The following is a 5940-nucleotide window of genomic DNA, read 5'->3' as shown; positions in this document are numbered from 1 at the left end:
TCCGAAAATACTTATTTGCTCTTTTTCTCAGTTTCCTTTCTTTTCTTTTTTGTTTCATTTCATTTATCTATTTGGAGTGATGGCCTAGAGGTAACGCGTCCACCTAGGAAGCGAGAGAATCTGAGCGCGCTGGTTCGAATCACGGCTCAGCCGCCGATGTTTTCTCCCCCTCCACTGGACCTTGAGTTGTGATCTGGACGATAGTCATTAGGATGAGACGATAAACCGAGGTCCCGTGTGCAGCATGCACTAAGCGCACGTAAAAGAACCCACGGCAACAAAAGGGTTGTTCCTGGCAAAATTCTGTAGAAAAATCCACTTTGATAGGAAAAACAAATAAAACTGCACGCAGGAAAAAATTCAAAAAAAAAAGAGAAAAAAAGGGTGGCTCTGTAGTGTAGCGACGCGCTCTCCCTGGGGAGAGCAGCCCGAATTTCACACAGAGAAATCTGTTGTGATAAAAAGAAATACAAATACAAATTTATTCATTCATTTATTTATTTTTCTATTTATTTATTTATTTATTCATTAATTAATTCACTTCTTCTTCTTCCACGTTCGCCTCCCATTAGATGAGCAGCCCAGTGTCCTCGATGAAGGCTGCCGTCCGTCGCAGCTCCTCCAGGGTGCCGTACAGTTTGGCTTCCACTGCTGTCGGCGTTGGCCAGTACTTCCTCCTGGATGCTGCATGCGTCCTACAGTCTTGAAGGATGTGGTTGGTTGTCATTGGTCCCTCACGTCAAGGGCACTCTCCACTCTGTCCAATGCCAAATTTTGTGATTCACTCATTCATTCATTTATTTATTCATTCATTTATTTCATTATTTTATATTTATATATCTATCTATGTTTCTCGATCCATCATCAACATGGTTTGGGGACAGTGTGAGAAGGGACAAGAGCATTCACAATATTCTGTCAGAGTGCCTCGGGACTCCAGACGATAGCGCTCATTGTCATTACTCCATTGGCTGCTCTCTCTCTCTCTCTCTCGGTCTGTGTGTGTGTGTGTGTGTGTGTGTGTGTGTGTGTGTGTGTGTGTGTGTGTTTTGTTTTTGTTTTCCTGCGTCAAACTGTTAATTAATGATGTAAGAGGAAGAGAGGTTTGGACTCGTCGTGTTTCTCTATGATGTCCACCGCCCGGTCGGTGAAGATTTCAGTGGAGTAGGATCCGTTCACGGACAAATCCGCGGTAAAGTTTCGCGTAGGCCCTTGACCTACGTTGTCCTGAAGATCGTAGCCTTTGCCAGAGACGTGGGTGTAGTGGTCAGCCTTGCCCGTGTACATGCCGTAGAAGGTGTTGAACCCTCGGTAAGTGGGCGTCATCTCGGGGCGACAGTGGCCCAGGTGCCACTTGCCCACGAAGTGCGTGCTGTAGCCCCGCTCCTGCAGGTCTTGGGCAAAGACCCTGACAGTGCAATACAGTGCAATACAGTGCAATGCAACACAATGTTTTACGATACAATGCAATGAAGAACAGTACAGAACAGAAAAGTACAGCACAATACAGTTCAGTACAGTACAGTACAGTACAGTACACTGTGTCTATATCTACACACACACACACACACACACACACATATATATATATATATATATATATATATACATACATATGTATTTGTATATGCATACACGTACACACACAAACACACACACATATGTATCATGTGTGTGTGTATGTGTGTGTGTCTGTCTGTGTGTCTGTACATCTGTGCGTCTATGTCTGTGTTTAATGCCTGTGTATGTGCGTGTACGTGTGTGTGCTTGCATCAGTGAACCGCGTTTTGCACCCAGCAATGACCGATTCACACTTTTCTGAGAGACGTACGCAGTTTTCACTTCATTTACATATTTTGCACCTGATGCTGTGACCTCTATACCTGACACACCTGTGATGCTTGCCGTGTCTGTCACATTAGACAGGCATGGTTTGACATGTTTCATATATGAAGCCACCAACGTGCATTGGTGTGTGACCTCTATACCTGACACACCTGTGATGCTTGCCGGCGTGTCTGTCACATTAGACAGGCATGGTTTGACATGTTTTATATATGAAGCCACCAACGTGCATTGGTGTGTGACCTCTATACCTGGCACACCTGTGATGATTGCCGTCTCTGTCACATTAGACAGGCATGGTTTGACATGTTTTATATATGAAGCCACCAACGTGCATTGGTGTGTGACCTCTATACCTGACACACCTGCGATGCTTGCCGTGTCTGTCACATTAGACAGGCATGGTTTGACATGTTTTATATATGAAGCCACCAACGTGCATAAAAGACATCTGGTGTACCGGGTTGTGACTTTGAATACTCTGGTTGTGTACACTGGCGGTACTGATTTAACTCTCTCCATACGAACGGCGAAAGAGACGACGTTAACAGCGTTTCACCCCAATTACCATCATCAAAATATTGCAAGCGGAAGGCTCTTATACTGAAGACGTGAATGTTGACAAAGAATACCACAATTCTGACGACGGAAGCTAAATGTTGGGTCATTGAGACACCCACTGGACATCCGAGGGGTCTGTGTAGAGGAGAAGAGAGGACTGGGTGTACTGAGTGAGTTAAACTAAGGCAGTAGCGATATATTCGGTGAAAAAACTGCACAGAAAAACAAACAAACAAACAAACAAAAACAAACAAAAAAACTACAGCTTTCTTCCCACGCCAGTGGAATTGCTGAAGTCAGCATGTTATGTTCTATTCAACATTTGGTTTTTTTTTCGTTTTTTTTTTCCTTTTTTTTTTTTAAAATGATAAACGCGATGGTTGTTTCTTTCGATTACTATTCTAAGGGGGCGATGATGCAATTTCTCATGTGGGATAATTAAGTACACTTGACTCCTTTTTGATTTTGTTATTGGTGTTGCTGTTGACGTGTTATGGTTTTACATTTTAATTATAAGTTTTGTGTACTCTCTGTGTGTGTGTGTGTGTGTGTGTGTGTGGATATACTTCCATCAGCTAGCTGTTGATAGTAATACAGCCGAAGAAATAAAGAAATTGATTGTAGTGTTCCGTTACTCACAGCACAAAAGCATATCGATGGACATTACACTGTACAGAAAAAAAACCCAGAGATCAGAACGGTGATAAAAAAATATGTACTTTGCTTCTGTACAATCACAATTCTCCATGGGTCGCTGCTTAAATAGTTTCAAATAATTTCATTCAAAACCATTATATACATGAACTCAGACACATGAAATAGTAAATTAAGTACCAATATTTTCCTTCTGGTTAATTCTGATGGTTCCAATAAAAAATAGTTTCAGAAAAGAAGATTAAACAGAAAGAAAGAAAGAAAGAAAGAGAGAATGAAACCTACAATCAAACAGACACAAAACAACAACATTCAACCATAAAAAGGAAGCGACAAAGAGTCAAACAAAAACAAAACAAAGCACCCCCCCCCCCACCACACACACACACACACACACACACATACAACCACACACACACACACACACACACACACAACCACACACACACACACACACACACACACACACACACAAAGAAAGCATCCACGCATCAACACTAAAGAACTTGAAGTCAAAAAGGACGAAGAAAGACTAGGACTCTGGCCTCCTATCCAGTGGCAGGGACTCGTTGGCTTTTGCATAGAAGACAGAGTGTTGCAAGCCCATTCTGAACGGGTAGATACCCGTGACGAAGGCAGCTCTGGAGGGGGTGCATGTCTGAAACAACCAGAAGTTCATGAAAAACAACAGCAAAAAACCCCAAAAAACAAAACAAACAAAAAAACAAAACAATCACAAACAAAAACACAACAAATTCTTTATCCAAACTTTCCGTCGATAAAATTTCTTGCTGAGCGTTCCGTTGTAATCATGCATCTAAAATAATCACCACATGAAAATATTGATTCATTGATCGATCGTTTGTTGATTAATTCATTCATTTTGTTAATTCATTCATTTATTCGTTCACCCATTTATTCATTCATTCATGTATATATTTGGTCATTCGTCCGTTCATTCATGAATGCATTTGTTCACTCAATCGCGTAATCCGTTGAATCTCTCTCTCTCTCTCTCTCTGACAAATAAATAAAATAGATAAATGAAAAAAGGAAAAACAACAACAACAACATATACATTCATACATAGAAATAAATGAAATAAAAAGAAGAAAAAAGAAAAAATGAAAGAAAAAAACACCCCACATACATTCATTCATTGAAAGGTACTGATACATCCATTAAAAAACCAACAACACATACATACATACATGGAAAGGTACTGATACATCCATCCATACATAACATACATACATATATGCGCTCGCACACGTATTTTCCTAGACATCTTAAACCACCAGTCCATTTCGTTCGTGGGCTGCAACTCCCACGTTCACTCGTATGCACACGAGTGGGCTTTTACGTGTATGACCGTTTTTACCCCGCCATGTAGGCAGCCATGCTCCGTTTTCGGGGGTGTGCATGCTGGTTATGTTCTTGTTTCCATAACCCACCGAACGCTGACATGGATTACAGGATCTTTAACGTGCGTATTTGATCTTCTGCTTGCATATACACACGAAGGGGGTTCGGGCACTAGCAGGTCTGCACATATGTTGACCTGGGAGATCGTAAAAATCTCCACCCTTCACCCACCAGACGCCGTCACCGTGATTCGAACCCGGGACCCTCAGATTGACAGTCCAACGCTCTAACCACTCGGCTATTGCCCCCGTCTACACCATGCTTCAAACACCTTTGAGAGGCAGACATACCACTCAAGTGTTTACTGTCCTTCTTTCATGGAGTGGAACAGTCGCAACATGGCCTGATTTTGCAAAGAAACATGCAACTATTTGTTTGGAATGACTCTTAGAACGACGGAGTTTTGCATGTGCACTTTCATCTGGAAAGACCAAACAGCTGATTGTTGCATTCTTTCTGGATCGCACTGGTACACCCTGTTACGATGTCCCAAACACGATCTGATCGTCCGCCATCAAAGTTTCGCAACATGTACGTACACCATTCAACCCTGCCCTGTTTCTGTTCTTCTGTCAAATGGCGAGGTTCCCTGCCCTGTTTCTGCTCTTCTGACAAATGGCTTTCATATCTGTGAAACTGCATGTTTGGTGCATATCTGTTATGCATGTGTGGGGGGTATGTGTGAATGTCTGTCTTCATGTTTTACATTTATTTGCTTATTTATCATCATTGCTGTCTTATTTTTTATTTTTATTTATTTATTTATTAATTTTTTTAAATATTATTATTACTACTACTACCTTTTTCTATATTATAATAATAATTTATTTATTTATTTATGTAAGCTTATCTATTATTTATTTTCCCCCCCCCCTTTTTTTTCTCTCAAGGCCTGACTAAGCGCGTTGGGTTACGCTGCTGGTCAGACATCTGCTTGGCAGATGTGGTGTAGCGTATATGGTTTTGTCCGAACGCAGTGACGCCTCCTTGAGCTACTGATACTGATAAATGGCGAGGTACCCAACGGGCAAAACACTTCCTTACACAGAGGTGTCTGTGAAGGATAGTGCTAATGCATGCTCCCTGATGAAACCTTCATCTTCACCTTCATTTCATCGGTGGTGACACGAGGGTCATCTCTGACCATAGACCTCACCTGGGCCATTTTTTTTTTTTGTCGGTTATCCCAGTTAAAGGTTGGGCACAACGGTTACTATCTTTCACGGTAGGTCCTCCGCGTCTAAACTGCATGTACCACATGACCTAAAGACTGTGGTCTGTGATGGTGCTTGCTTCCCAAAACAATCCAACAAACTTTGGAAGCATTGCTGGTAATTCTTTCCCTTGCGAGAGTCGTACAGCATCATAGCTCGAAAATCCTGCAGACTCTGCTCCATTTCAGACCCAGGGGGACCATCACCCTTACCTGACATTTTGCCTTCCTGAACACAGACG

Source organism: Babylonia areolata, chromosome 17 (genome assembly GCF_041734735.1).
Source record: "Babylonia areolata isolate BAREFJ2019XMU chromosome 17, ASM4173473v1, whole genome shotgun sequence".
NCBI classification, from domain to species: domain Eukaryota; kingdom Metazoa; phylum Mollusca; class Gastropoda; order Neogastropoda; family Buccinidae; genus Babylonia; species Babylonia areolata.
The sequence above is the reverse complement of the archived record's forward strand: the minus strand, read 5'-3'. Positions refer to the sequence as shown.